This window comes from Anas acuta, chromosome 2, assembly GCF_963932015.1.
Source record: "Anas acuta chromosome 2, bAnaAcu1.1, whole genome shotgun sequence".
NCBI lineage: Eukaryota > Metazoa > Chordata > Aves > Anseriformes > Anatidae > Anas > Anas acuta.
Window position 1 is genome coordinate 100,554,204 of NC_088980.1, and position 15,574 is coordinate 100,569,777.

General features: G+C 35.5%; 1 protein-coding gene across 3 annotated transcripts in view; it reads right to left on the bottom strand.

Annotated features, from left to right (window-relative positions):
- CCDC102B (coiled-coil domain containing 102B) overlaps positions 1-15,574 on the bottom strand; it is a 161,309-nt gene that overhangs the window by 46,321 nt on the left and 99,414 nt on the right. The gene's annotated exons all lie outside the window — the stretch shown is intronic.

The window sequence follows — 15,574 nt, forward strand, 5'->3', positions numbered from 1 at the left end:
AGCTTAGTAAATTGCTATATAAATTTAAAACAGAAAATTATATTAAAAATAACAACTACTGTTTTAGCATTGAGACGTTACTTTCTGAAGAGTCTGTTATAACTGCTATCACTATATAATTGTGGTGAAACTATTGCAAACATGTAATTTATTTTATATTTGACCTCTCAAGAGATATCGGGATGTTTGGTTATCAACAAAACAACACTGCTGCAATAAGCAGGAAGGAATAGGAGGGAGCTAGACTATCAACATAGTGCATTTTCATTTGTTTTGTTGGAAATTATTCGAACAGTGAACAAATTCACCATTTGTATAACATAATTCCACTGAAACAAACTAATTCATGCTTTTATCAAGTTCCATGTCTGTGAGAAGGAGAAGAAAGGACCCGTGGGAATGGTGGTAAACTAAGGCAGGAGAAGTTTAGGCTGAACATCAGGAAGAGGTTCTTCACCGAGAGGGTGGTTGCACACTGGAACAGGCTCCCCAGTGAAGTAGTCACTGCACCAAGCCTGTCTGAATTTAAGAAGTGATTGGACTATGCACTTAGTCACATGGTCTAAATTTTTGGGCAGACCTGTGCAGTGCCAGGAGTTGAACTTGATAATCCTTATGGGTTCCTTCCAACTCGGGATATTCTATGATTCTATGACTCTATGATGATATAGTATAATAATATAGTATAGTATAATAATTACACTAATTTATGAAAGATGCACACACAGAAAAATAAAATGCTTTTTTTATTTCCTGAATGTTCAGAAAACAAAAACTTCAGATTAAAATAAAATAAAATAAAATAAAATAAAATAAAATAAAATAAAATAAAATAAAATAAAATAAAATAAAATAAAATAAAATAAATAAAATATCGGGCAATGAAAAATCTACTTTTTTTTTTTTTTTTTCAGTCATCTACTGATTTTCACTATCACCTTTTTTTTCCTCCTTCTTTGGCAAGTATCAAAGGAATATATACAGATGTACTCTGTATAAACCTTTGGGTTTACCTAGCTAACCAAAGTTTATCTTACACAGCTAATGCTAATTGAGCCCAACTGTAAAGACTAAGGGTAGTTACTGAGGACAGAGAATGATGGTTGATAGCCCCTAAGAAAGTAGAAGAGAATGTCACTCTCTCTTCTGTCTAATGATAAGTTAGATGGGATGCAAACATAAATACCTAATTCATTAAATCCAATATAATATAATACCTAAATATAATAATGCCTAAATATAACATAAATACCTAATTCATTATATCCAATAATGAATTGGATATAATGAATTATGAATTCATGATATTCAGTACCTAATATATAGTTATAATAACATATAGAAGCTGGTTAGATACTTACACTGTTTGTTACTCAGGTATACAAATCAAAAAGAAAGACAAACATCAAAATATTTTATAATTTTGTTAAAGGTTTTCCTCTTTTTTGCCTGTTACCTCCAAATTGCTCACATACAACAATGGCATGAGATCTCTCCCATACATATGAAATACTTTTATATACACCTTGAACAGAATCAAATGTTTATTTTTCATGATGGGAATTAGAGCTGAATTCAAACACCAGCTGTTCTAGATCTTACTGAGTGTATAATGAGGAGTATTTAATAGTATAAAAAGACTAGAAACTAAAATAAAGACGAAAAGAGAAAGGGGTGGGGGCAGGGGGAGAGAGAATAGGTCCAAAGATGATCTGCTTGATCCAAGATCTACTGTGAGGCAATAGCAGAGAACAGAAATTCCCAAATACTAATCTAATCAGCAGAATGGTAATGTGGAGCAGTAGTATTCATATCTTCTAAGGTAATAGTGGTCTTTAAAATGGTGCTTTCAATAATGAATACATCTTATCCAGTAGAGATATATAATTATACATGAGAAACAGAAATAATATTATATTGAGTGAATTTGTATTCTGAGATCACACTGTTTTATATACAACCATTACATTATACAATAACAGATTTCTTTATACTTATTAATCAGTTGAAGAAAAGAACCATAAAAAGTAATGTTTTTCATGTATATGTACCTAGGGTATTTCAAATATGTGTATTTGCTTTGGTTACAATAATAATTTTTTACTATATTTGAACTATTGTACACTTTTGTTTAATATTTTTCCATAGTTACACACTGCACTGTGAAATAATATACAGTAATATATAAATAAAATGTTTGGAAAAGCATGTTTTTACAGTCAGGGTAACCATGGATACGGAAAACAGCTGGTCATTAAAAGCTCATGGAACCAAACCACTTCAGCAGCAGCCCAAATTTTTATTGCAACCCCTCATTCTCAAACACAATCCCATCTGTTGACATGGGTATAGAGGTCTCCTGTGTGTTTTGGAGCTTTTCTGATATTGCAGATTCTGGCAGATGTACACCCAGATCCCACAAAGACATCTACCTATTTTAGTATATGAATTAACACTTGATAGGTTTATTAAATCCATAATCATTCAACCATTCCAAAAACATTACACAACAAAAGCAACAAGAATACTGCATTTCAGGCTTACTTGTGTTTCCACTGCATGGCTGGCAAAATCGATATCAAAAAGCCTCACATAGCTAGCTGCCCCTCTGTTTGGTAAACTAGGGACAAAAAACTGAAATGATATTTATAAATTAAGTCCTTTTTTTGATTTAAAACATTACTAATTGTCTTAAGAACAAGGCAGCTGACCATCACATTGTATCCAACATAATTAAATTGATTCAGAGTGCAATAACACAAACAACAACAAATTTGGGAGTAATTTGAAATGTTTATATAATGTTATTAGATGTAGCCAAACCATATTTATAAAATGAAAGTATGCTGGAGTATAAATTCAATAGAGTGACTAGGTGTGCTTCTGTGGCAAAGAAGGAGAGCCAACTCAATCCTATGGTTAGCTATAACCTGTAGGAGAAATAGGTTTATATAGACCAATGCTTATTCTTGCATGAAGCTAAACTAAGTTTCCTGAAGTATTTATTTTTTTTAGTCTATTATATTCCTTCATCAGAATATTATTCCAGAATATTTTCATTCCAATTAACTTCTCAGAAAATCAGATATGCTCTTACACAGTACATACAGTAATTACATACAGTAATACATACTGTATTACATACAGTAATAGTTTTACTATTTATTTCAATTTATTTAAATTTCAAATTCATTTCAATTTATTTCTTTATTTTATTTTATTTTATTGAGCTCTGTAAGAATCATCACTCCTCATTCAGCCTAAGACTTTGAGGTTGTACTCTGGAATTGAACAGCAAACACATTATTAACTGGGTTATCACAACAGGATATGTTTTCAAAGATCAGACTTTTCTGCTATTATTTTCCATGTCAACTTCCTTTTGGGCAGTCTTTTTATTGTCATAAGCTTTATTTTTTATGCCAGTTATGTATCATCTGTGTCAAATATCTTTTATTTTCACCAAGAACAATCAGGCACAGCATCTACATGCACAACATGCATATGCACAGCTCAATTACTTGTCTCTCATGAAATTCCTGCTCCGTGAGCTTTTTTTTTTCCTTTCAGTGACACCATGTTTGTCTGTACTTTGTCTTAAAATTGCCACATCTAACCGTAAAAACAGTATTTAAGATTAGAAACGTGTGAAAAATAGCAAAATAAAAGTAATAATGATAATAATAATAATTAATTCTAAGTATTATTATAAAGTTAATCAATGCATAGTGAATCTTCACTTAATCTACATAAACCCAGCTGTTAGTGTAATTTATACACGTTTTAAATTGGATTAGATTTTGTTTTGCTTCTGTCTGCTTATCCAGGTACTGCTGTAATTTTTGAATCTAATGCAGCAAACCGTCAAGCTGAAAGCAAATTGACTGATTTTCAAATAATCCAAGAACATTTCTACATTAATGTTAGTTATAATGCAATAAATTCAAAGTAAACTAGTAATATTTGAATCTGTTCTTTATGCACATACATGTGTTTCACTTTTTAAAAAGATGAACTTCAAATAATAGCATTCTGCTTTGCATGTCTTAAACTAAAGTTGTCAGATATTATTGCATTGTATTTGTTGTACTCTGTATTATAGGCTATACACAGAAGCCCCATTTTCTTAGCTACCTTGAAATTCTTCCATTAAAATGTTATGTGACAATTTATTGACAACAGGACATTACATACAACTTTCCTTCTAATCACAGACAAGGACATTACTTTATCTTAATATGTTTCTCCAGTTTGTGTGCCACTGCCAATAAAATACATGTCACAAGACTGGAAAAGCAATATAATGCAGGGATGGTTTAAAAACAGGCTGCATATAACTTTCATTCCAAAACTGTGATTTGAACCCTATGAAACTTAAAAAACAAGCAAACAAACAAACAAAAAAAACTGTTATAACTGTTATGAAAACTGATAATAGATTAGTAGATGATTTTTTTCCTGTTTTTGATAAACTGATGCATGACCAGCATTTTTTGTAAAGGTATTCTCAAAAATTTTCTGTCTGAGCTTATTGAAGTGCCCTATGTCTTTGTGTACTTGTAGAAAAGAAAGTTGATGGATGGAGGCATGTACTCTTACTCTCAAGAAAACAAGCCAGTCTCAAATGGAAAAGTGAATGTAACTTGGCAATTAAGTTTCTAAAAGCCATAGACTGGGGGAAAGGGGTGCGGTGATGAAGAGTCAAAAGCTTGCATTTATATTTCCCAAAATAATTGTGAGCATTTTCCTGTATATTCATGCCCATAATGGTAAGATTTGATAAGCTTAGTAGAAAAGCTAATGAAACTGTTATGGCTCGGAAACAGATCTGACTCAGGAGCGTCTTTGCAATCAGGATCAAGCTACCTGTAAAACATTATTTTCCAAATAAATGTAGTAAAAGTATACAATGATTGGCATCCTGCATTATTTCATATTGGTTAACAATATGTTCAAGATAATTTAAAAGCATTTCCAAGGGATATCATTACAACCAGTATGACATGTCCATTTTCTGTAATACCTCATCTCAAATCTCAACACTGATTTGCTTACACATTGTTTATTTCTCCAGGTTCCATTTTAAAATTTAATTTTCAGTATGAAGAGTTGTATCAAAAATAGGATCTAATGTATCTTCAAGTTATAGTGGGATAACATCTTTTTGCCATTGTATTGGGTCTGTCTGAGCTGGAGTCACCTTTTCCCTGCAGCAGCCCACACAGTGCTGTGCTCTGCACTTGTAGCTGGAACAGCACTGATATCACTCCAGTGTTGTGTCTATTGTTGCATGGTGCTGGCACAGCATTAGGACTCCTTCCAAGCCCCCAAGAGCCAGCAGGCTGGGGGTGGGCAAGTGATGGGAAGGGGACATTGCCAGGGCAGCTGACCTAAACCAACCAAAGGGATATTCCATAACACCTGATGTCACACTCAGCAATAAAAAGGGGGGCTCTCGTGGGGGAGGGGGCTGTTCCTCCTGAACAACCATTATGCATTTTGAGGATGTGGCCAAACATCGCTCGTTGATGGGAAGCAGAGAATAATTTTTTCTCCGTCTCTGTGCTTCCGTGCGGACTTAATTGTTTCTTTTGTTTCTTTTTCTCCCCATTCCCTTTCCCTTTAATATCCCCTTTCTCATCTCAAACCTCAAGTCCTCTGTGTTGTATTTTCTCCCCCTTCCTCTTTGAGGAGAGGAGGAGTGAGAGAGCGGTTGTGGTGGAGCTCGGCTGCCCACCTGAGTAAAACCACCACAGCCATTAATCTGTACTTCTCAGAAAGTACAAGTAGATTATCCATGTCTGGATTCAGTCTTGGTCTTAGTTCCAGTTTCTAAATTCACTCATTGTCTTCTTTCTTTTGCTTAGGAATATTTAATGCTTGATTGCCTGAGAACAAGCAGCAAATGTCATCACATAGGTTGTTTTAAGTCATCTGGTTTTATATGGTGTTAGAAACTGATAAATATCACCCATTTAACTGTAAAACTCTAAAATGGAACTGAAATCAAGCCATTTTTTTCCCTGTGAAGCCCTTACATCAAATTATCACTTGCTAGAAGATAATCTATGCTCCCCTTTCATAAACCTTGCCTTCTTTTTAACTTGATCAAAATCATGAGCTCCAAACAAACCAAACCAATGTGCTCCAAAATAATACTGCCTTTATCCCCACAGTAAAAACAAACCCTTGGGTGAACATACAGACAAGCAGATAGACAGTTGTGTTTATTGTGCAAAGTGAAAAAGCACCTTGAACTCAAGGCTGACCAGCCTCAAGAGAATTGAGCAAAGTCTTCTGCATACTCATATTAGTTTCAATTAGCTTCATATGAATTTTAAGCTAAAAATTAATGAAATATCACAAAAACTTCCCTATATCTATTTAACTCATATTAATTGTTGTCACTTGCCGTTAATACCATAGATTCTTTTCTTTTAGTATTTCCTATTTTCACATCTCTAAGAAATACAAAACTGGCAACAGAAATTCCCAAGAATCCTTATTCCGGAGACCAAAATGGTGGCAAAAACTCCTGTTCAACTAAATATAAATGTGTTAAACTACCTTTCTAGGATTGTTCTACTTAAGTACTTTAAGAATATTAAGAATACTAAGAATATCAAGAATATATTAAGCTGAATATGAGTGAGCACCATGCCCTGGCAGCCAGGAGGGCCAACTGTACCCTGGGGAGCATCAAGCACGGACGGCCTTGCTAGTCGGTTGAGGCAAGGGATTGCCCCAGTCTGTGCTGGTGTGGCCTCACCTTGAATATTGTGTGCAGTTCTGGGCACCACAGTACAAAAAGGAAGTGAAATTGTTGCAAAATGTCTGGAGAAGGGCTACAAAGATGGTGAAGGGCCTAAAGGGGAAGATGTATAATGAGTAGCTGAGGTCAATTGGCCTGTTCAGCTTGTAAAAGAGTAGGCTCCAAGGCCTTGGAAAAGGGGAGACCTTATCATGGCCTACAGACTCCTCACAAGGGGGAATGGAGGGGCAGGTGCTGATCTATTATCTTTAGTGACCAGTGATAGGACCTGAGGGAATGTTAAGCTGCAACAGGGGAGGTTGAGGCTAGACATCAGGAAGAGGTTCTTCACTGAGAGGGCTGTTGTGCACTGGAACAGGCTCCCCAGGGAAGTAGTCACTGCACTAAGCCTGTTGGAGTTTAAGAAGCATTTGGACTGTGCACTTAGTCACATGGTCTGAATTTTTGGGTAGACCTGTGTGGAGCCAGGAGTTGGACTTGATGATCCGTATGGGTTCCTTCCAACTTGGGATATTCTATGATTCTATGATTCTATGAATATATACTCATACTGCCACTAGTCAATTTAAGAAGAAAATGCTAGTAAATGTTTATGGCTATATATTCTATTGCACAAACAGTGATTCTGTTCATGCTAATGCAGTTGCATGCAGATAAAGAGATTCAAAGAGATCACTTAAATCTGCAGTTAATGGAACATAAATCTTGTATTATTATAAAATTAAGAGAAAGGAAATCAAAAGTGGCTTTCTCCTGAAGATTTAACTTCAATGACTTTAACAGTCTGAGACTCTCAACTGAGCTGGGGTAATCTGTGCATTTTCTTTTCTCATGAGCAATTTGAAGAAACGTGCCTTAACCTTCCTGATTCTCAGAGCTCAGATAAGCCAACGACTTTGAATTATCATTGGCTAAAATGTCAGAATATTTCAAGGGAAACATAACAAGCAGGCATTAATTGTATATGAGACTTTTTTTTTTCCCACCATCTAGAAATGTTTTTTCTATTTATTGTGCTATAGTTATTGCTATTAAGTGTTACTTAAAAAGGTTGCATCTGATTCTTAATGGATTAGTCTTACTTCCTTGAAACACAAAACACTAAATTGCCGATAATTTATGAACAAGTCTAAATTAGAAGTTTGTTTTTTTTTCTTTTATAAATGATGTTTTTGAACCATTGTACTTAATTTTGAAGTAATTGTTAAAAGCTAACACATCACAGCCTTATCCTATTATACAGAGTTTCTTCTGTTTCAAAAGTGTAACCAAGTAACTGACAGGCACTGTATAACATCTCATATGTTACAGGTGAAATGTTATTTCTATCATTAATTTACATTTCAGTAAGTAAACATTTTTATTAATGTGCAGTGATTTTTTTTCCCATATTTTTGTAACAGAGTGTAAAGCTATTGAAAACCTGAATTAACTCAAGGAGCAATCAAGTGGTTTTATATATAAAATAAGTAATGCTATACTCAGGGTAGATATAATTCAGTCCTTCCAGTATGATCTTTCATACTTTGGGTAACCCTCTGAGTAGCACATGAGTAAGGACATGCTTACTCTTAGTCTGAAATGGAAGTTAAATCCAGTTTGGTTAAATTTAGTTGTTTTAAGATTTCATGATATATGAAAATATATCATATGGAAATATGATTAGTTAGAATTAACTAACACGAGTCTTTAAAACAACCAGATGCATTTGTCAACATGACACTTAATAGTGACAAGTAGGATACTTGAATACGATGAAAGACACTTCAGTGGCAGACATTAGGCACGTTTGTATGTGAAGTGAGTCATAACTAACATTATTGGTTGAACAATATACATGTATTTAGAAAATAGCTTTTTTTTTTTCTTTTTTTTTCTTTTTTTTTTTCTGTGACTTTGCTATGTGCCTAACATGTCACAAACAGTTCTAAAATAACATCTTGATATTTCATTAGTTAGTTAGATGAAATGTCAAAATAAAATAGTTATAAATTGCAAGTTTTGAAAACTTGTCAAACTGAGAATGGAAACAAAAATGCTTGGCATGCATACAAATATTTTGTTTTAGTTTGTTAAGCTGACATGAAGAATATAGCAAATATATATATGTATAACAAATTGGTTTAAAATACTTATTTTCTGGAATGATACTCAATTATAGGTCTCATTAAGCAGAGTATATGTGTTACTCAGCATTACATGAGAAAAATTTGTATCAAAGGAAATATTACACTGCCATGAACTGTGTCACATATTGGAAAAGTGACATGGAATAGTTTTAACTGGAAATAAAACTTTTTTTTTCTTTTAGCTTTCATTACAATATTTTCCAAAGACAAATAATTTTTAGACCAAAAAAAAAAAAAAAAAGTTTAAAAGGAAGAACTTTAAAAAATAATAATAATTAAAAAAATAAATTATCTGGTTTCCAGGACTTCCAGATCTTGTATTCTTAGAAAACCATAGAAAAATAGCACACTTTTTCAGTTACTGTTCAGTAACTGAATTCAGTTTCAGTACTGTATTTCTGAATTTTATCAGTCGTGGTAGAAACTTCTGTTCTACAGATCTTGTTATTTGAGTACCTTTGAGAAAAAGAATAAAATATTATACCATTAGTTTTCAGGTCAATGCCATTGGCACAGTGGACAAGATTTCTTCCTTCCCGGTCACTCTCTGCCCCTGCTCCACATGGGGTCCCTCCCACGGGATGCTATCCTTCCCAAACTGATCCTGCATGGACTTCCCACAGGTAGCAGCTCTTCAAGAACTGCTCCCACATGGCTCCTTACCATGGGGTCCAGCTGTCAGAAGCAAACTGCTCCAGCATGGGTCCCCCATGGGCTGCAGCTCCCCCCAGGTCCCCTGTTCCTGCATGGGCTCCTCTCCACGAGCTGCAGTCTCTCTCCTCCAGGCCACATCCACCTGCTCCACCAGGGGCTTCTCCATGGGCTGAAGCGTGGAGATCTGCTCCACATAGGAGCCAGGGGGACTGCCTGCTCCACCAGGGGTTTCTGCACAGGCTGCAGAGGAACTGCTGCTGCATGCCTGGAGCACCTCCTGCCTTCCTTCTGCAGACTCCTTGCTCTCCCAGCAACTGCTGCCCAGCAGTTTTTTTCCCCTTTGTTAAATTTGCCCAACCAGTATCACTCACAGGCTCATCTCTGGCCTGCAGCAGGTCCCTTTGGAGCTGACTGAAACTGTCCCTTTTCTAACATGGGGCAGCTGCCAGATTCTTCTCACAGAGGCCACTCCTGCAGACCCCTGCTACCAAAACCTCGCCACATAAACCCACTGTATTCATACCATCAGAATGAGATAAAACAGGCTTTTTGTCCACAATTTGTGAAAAAGGGAATGACACTGTCTAGTGGAGTCCTAGGGAATGCTATTGATGTTGTTTTTGAAGTTGCACTCAATTACAAAGACGTGAGATGTAAATATACCAGAACTAAATTTAACAAATCACTTAAAAATTGATGGGAAATGAGGCTGGCTGTTCTGCTTCATTTAAGTATTATATTATATTATTATATATTATCTCTCTCTATATATATTAATATATAATATATTATTATATTACATTATTAAATTTATATATAGTTATATATACTTAATATAAGTATTTCAATTTAAGGAATACTCTCTTTTGGGTCAATCTGGAACACAGAGCAAACACCATGTTGTTGACCTTTTAAATTACTCTGCCTAGAAGGCATACAGAATTTATTGTTTTATCTGGCTTCATTTGCAAGTAAAGAGTAGTCTCATTTTTACATTTTGACCAAATCTGAATAGGTCCCTAGAAATCGTGTGTGTGTGTCTCTGCATGTGTAAGAAGTTCAGTATGCATTCATTTCTGTAAACAAGTATTATTAACTTTCACTTTTCATGTCATTTGTGTAGAACTAATCTATAGCTCATTGTTTTCATGTGGGAACTAAATCTTGATAATAAGGTTCATCATCAGTGCTTGATAGAAATAAGAGTGATAGGTATTCTAGTAACACTATGGAGAGAACAATTTTCTACAAAAGACTGACAAAAATAGATGATGTTCAGTGATAATACCAAAGAGAAAGTAATACTTGTTTACAAGAATCAAAATCAATGAACTGGAGGCTTTTGAACAGAAGAGAGAAAAGGAACTATTTTGCACTATTTTGTACTTTGCACTCAAAAAAGTGAAAATAATTGTTTTAAAAGAAAAAAAAAACACACAAATACCATAAATATGGGCTACCTGGACTTTAAAACAAAGAAAAGTGTTTATTTGTAAGAACCAATCACAATAATGGTTAGGATATCAACATGGTATGGAATTTTTAAGACTCAGACTGAAGACATGCAAAACCAACTGAGTGTAATCACCTTGAAGCCCTCCCAGTTCATGTCTAGATGTAATGGACAAGTCTTCATTTTAAAAAGTCATATGAACTTGTCTTAATTTCTGAAATTACTTCCAAAGCATTAGCAGGATGATTCATTTGCCTCAACAAGTCTGCATAAATGCTACTAACAATATTAGTGGCACTGGTGTCAGCGGGTAGCATGCTGATGGAGACAGAAGTTGATCGTTCCCTTCTCTTTATGAGTTTTTAGTGTGCAAAGAGTCCATCCTACACATAATGCACATAGGGAGTGTCACTGTATGCAAAGTACACCAAGTACTTGTTTTATCCAAAGCATGTTTTATCCAAGGTGTTTTATCCAAAGCATGCCTCCATCATTTCCTGAAAGTATTCATACTGGAATAATGTCATCATCTTATCTGTGAGGATCTAACTAACATTACAAAAAATTTATTTTTGAGCAAAAGCCACAAAAGTGAGCCACTTTAGCATAGTCCCTAAGAAATTATTAAACATGTCCCAGCCAGATGGTTTAGTCACAGTAAAGGAGTCAAGAGAATAAAGCTCTTAAATTGTGAAGTAATTAAGATATGTATCTTTCCTAATCATGACCTCTGAAATCCCTAAAGTTATGTTGTGAATTTCTGAGCATTTTCAGATAAATGGGTTCAATGTGCATGCTGCATATAACTCAATTCCTTTCTACTCTTCAGCTGCAAGGAAAGGAATTTAGTCTCCCTCAATATTGCCATATGTATACACAGATTTATATTGATTACATCAATAAATATAAAAGTTAAGTTTTGGGTCTTTTGGTGGGTGCATACTGTATGATTTATGATAAAGGATGATGTTAAGAGGGTAAGAATAATTTTAAAAGTATAAATAGAAACTGAAAAAAAACGGTAAGTAAACTAGTGTGTTAAATTATAAATCACTTGGAATAATAACTGGAACTGTAAGCCTTCAGATAAAAAAAAAAAATCGGAGATCTTGTACGTTCATGGAAACACATAAAAATACAGAAATCTTACTGTTGCTGAATTTTATTTAAAACTAAGTGGTTATTACAGTGATCATGCATTTGACGTTACATAAACAGAGGTTCCAAACAGATATTAATAAAAGAGAAGTGTAACAAATTAATTAGACTTTAAGATTCTCAAGACCTGCCTTGCTTTGTTGTGTATAGACAGATTCTTAGCAAAATATGAATATGTGTATGCTGCATTGCTACAAATAAAAATACTGTTTTAATTAAAGAAAAATATTATCCACACATGCCATTTATACAACAGAATTACAGGCTTCTAAAATAAAAAGGCTGCATAGAAAAGTTGGGAATAATGAATATTGAGCTGAATTGAAACTAGAGGAGAAATACAGTTATGCAGAATGCAATCACCCAATTTGGAATGAGGCCAGAGTAACACAAGGCAAATTCTGCTGTCTGTTCAAGTCGTATAATCTCTCTGCAATCAATGGGAAGAATTTGGTTCAGTACCTGCTAAAGCCTCTTTGTCATGGAACTTTGTCACTGCAAATAGTGACAGTGAAAAAAATCACCTTGGATTTGTGCCTCTTTTAAGAGATTCATGTGCTTTCACTATCAAACATTTAATACATCATCTTTAAAGAGATGACTCTCATAGAAACTCTCCTAATCTTCTGTACAGTAAGAAACTCCTATTACTCCCACACAAATGGCTTAGAACGTGACTTGCCAGGTTGGGGGTGTATGGGAGGAGAACAGTGTAGCCCACCTGAAATGTGTTATACTTTAAACTGGTAATGCTTCTTAAGGAGAATTACAATTCTTAAGTCATCTTTTATTTCTGACTTGGTTTTGTCCTGTAGATTGCCAATTCAAACACTCATCATAGCATTGTCATCATAGCACATCATGAGAGATCGGACAAAAGAGACACACACACCTCTGCTTAAGGGATATACATTCAAAGCACAGAGAATTGACTTGCCTGACATCATAACTCCATAGTGGAAAAAGCTAGAATGGGAATTCAAGGTTTCTGAGCCTTAATTCAATGCTCTGTCATCCGTTGCATACCAGTTTCATCTATGATCTGAAATGTCTCTTAGAAATGTTTATGACATTTATTTAAAACACCACTAAATTAAAGTTTTCTTAAGTTTCTGAGACTTCTTGTCTTTAACTCTGTTCAGAAAATTCAGGGGAAGGGAGTGGAGGGGGGAGGAGGGGAGGGGAGGAGGAAAATGTATTCCTTTTGTAGACTTTCCTACCAAAAATGTGTAAGTGCCTGAATTTGGTCCTGGTGATTTTACAGATAGATTAGTGACACAGATTTACTCAAAGACAAAAATTTCATTACAGCAAGTCTAATCTAGGCTACCTCAGATGCTATCCATATACTTTTTCCAAAAATTTTTGCCATATGCTAAGGCAAGGTCTCTTCTAAAAAGTTAAAAAAATAAGTATGAAGAATTTTTAGCTCTACACTTCTAATTGCTCTTTATGGCAAGTTCAGCAGACCAGAAAGTAAATGATAATCCTTCCTTTACTTCTACATTTTTTTTCTTCCACAGTACCGAGTGTTTTTTGTTTGTTTGTTTGTTTTCTCCTTTTTTTTTTTTCCCCCCCTGTTTAATGTCAGCAAGATCAACAGCCAAGGTACTTCCTGTAGTCTTGCCTTTAGAAGAAGAGTATTTTCACTCCAGCCAGTACAAAGAATTCTTGCACCAACTTTTCTAAACCTAGAAAAGCATACTAATGAGAATGGTCATATTACACGTTTCATAATTCTAAGTTACATAGTTTAACAGGCCCGTAAGATATGAAAACAGATTTTTATAGGTCAGGCAAATGGTTACTGATACTTTCATTTATTGCCAGTAAAAATATTTTCATATCAGTTAATTTTTAGATCTCTTCTTTCACTTGTACTTGATTTTGATAATAAGTAAAGTGTTGTGGTTTAACCCAGCTGGCAGCTAAACACCACACACCCTCCCTCTCTGGGACGGGGGAGAAAAATGGGAAAGTGAGGCCTGTGAGTTGAGATAAAGACAGTTTATTAAGACAGTAAAACAATAATAACAATAACAATAATGATGATAATAGTACTACTACTAATAATGTGTACAAAACAAGTGATGCACAATGCAATTGCTCACCACCCGCTGACCGATGCCCAGCCTAACCCCGAGCAGTCTGGCCCCCTTCCCCCAGCTAGCCACCCCTATATATTGTTTAGCATGACCCCATATGGTATGGAATACCCCTTTGGCTAGTTTGGGTCACCTGTCCTGGGTCTGTCCCCTCCCAGCTCTTGCTGCACCCCCAGCCTGCCCATTGGCAGGACAGAGTGAGAAGCTGAAACATCCTTGGCTTGGTGGAAGCACTGCTCTGAAACAATTAAAACATCAGCATGTTATCAGCACTCTTCTCTACCAGCTACTAGGAAGAAAATTAACTCTCTCCTAACCGAAACCAGGACCGTAAAGATATTCAAAGAGAAATGCAGCAAGCACTTCAGCCTCCTTCACATTTTCTGTCACTAGCTTGCCTTCCTCCGGAAATGGACTGATGTTTTCCTTGAATGGGAGTTGCTACAATCCCTTCCTGATATCCTTTGTATTCACTTCAAGTTTGAGATCCTGCTGGGCTTTTGCTTTCCTGATTTTAAGTGTCTGAGTTTTATGACTGCTCATTTGTAGACTTGGTTAATTTGCACATCATGAACAATTTTGGTTTCAGTATTATTAAGAAGGCTATATGATGTTCCACCAAATTTACCAGCTTTCCTGCACAATGGGTTGATTTTTTTTCAGAACACTGTTTCTGAGCGCTCAGTAAGTTTTCTCTAGAACTTGAGCAATTTTTCTGGGCATTCTTCCCTTTGTGATAGCTTACCAGATAATTTTGCCTTTTAATTCTCCAAACAAGCTGGAATCCAATTTTCTAACTGATTGCTTCTGCTCACCTTCCAGGAATTCCTGCAAACCCTGAATTCAGTCAGATCATGGTTGCCACAGCGCAAGTTGCCCACACTTGACAGGAATTCTTCTCTTCTTGGAAGCAGCAGATGAAGTAGAACATTGCTTTTGTTTGGCCCTGAGCCAGTTAGGGGAACAGTTCTAGATGGAGATGGTGAGCCTTCCTTCTACTGACGGAAGTAACAAGCTTCTACCATTTGAAAACACGTCATTTTCCTGCTCTTGCATTACCTCATTGAACCTTTTTTATTTTTTTCTCTCCTGAGGTTTAGGATCTAGCCTCTCCTGGATCCTTCAAAGATTCTGTCAATCTTTTTTTTTGTAATCCCTGAGACAGTGGGAACAGGATCACCTCATGGGGCTGCCTCACCTGGTGCTACAGTGAGTATACCTCCCATAGATGAATCTGCCAGCACCTCTAGTTGTGATCCTTGTCCCATGGTAGAGCAACAGCCACTGTCTGAAGCCTAAATTT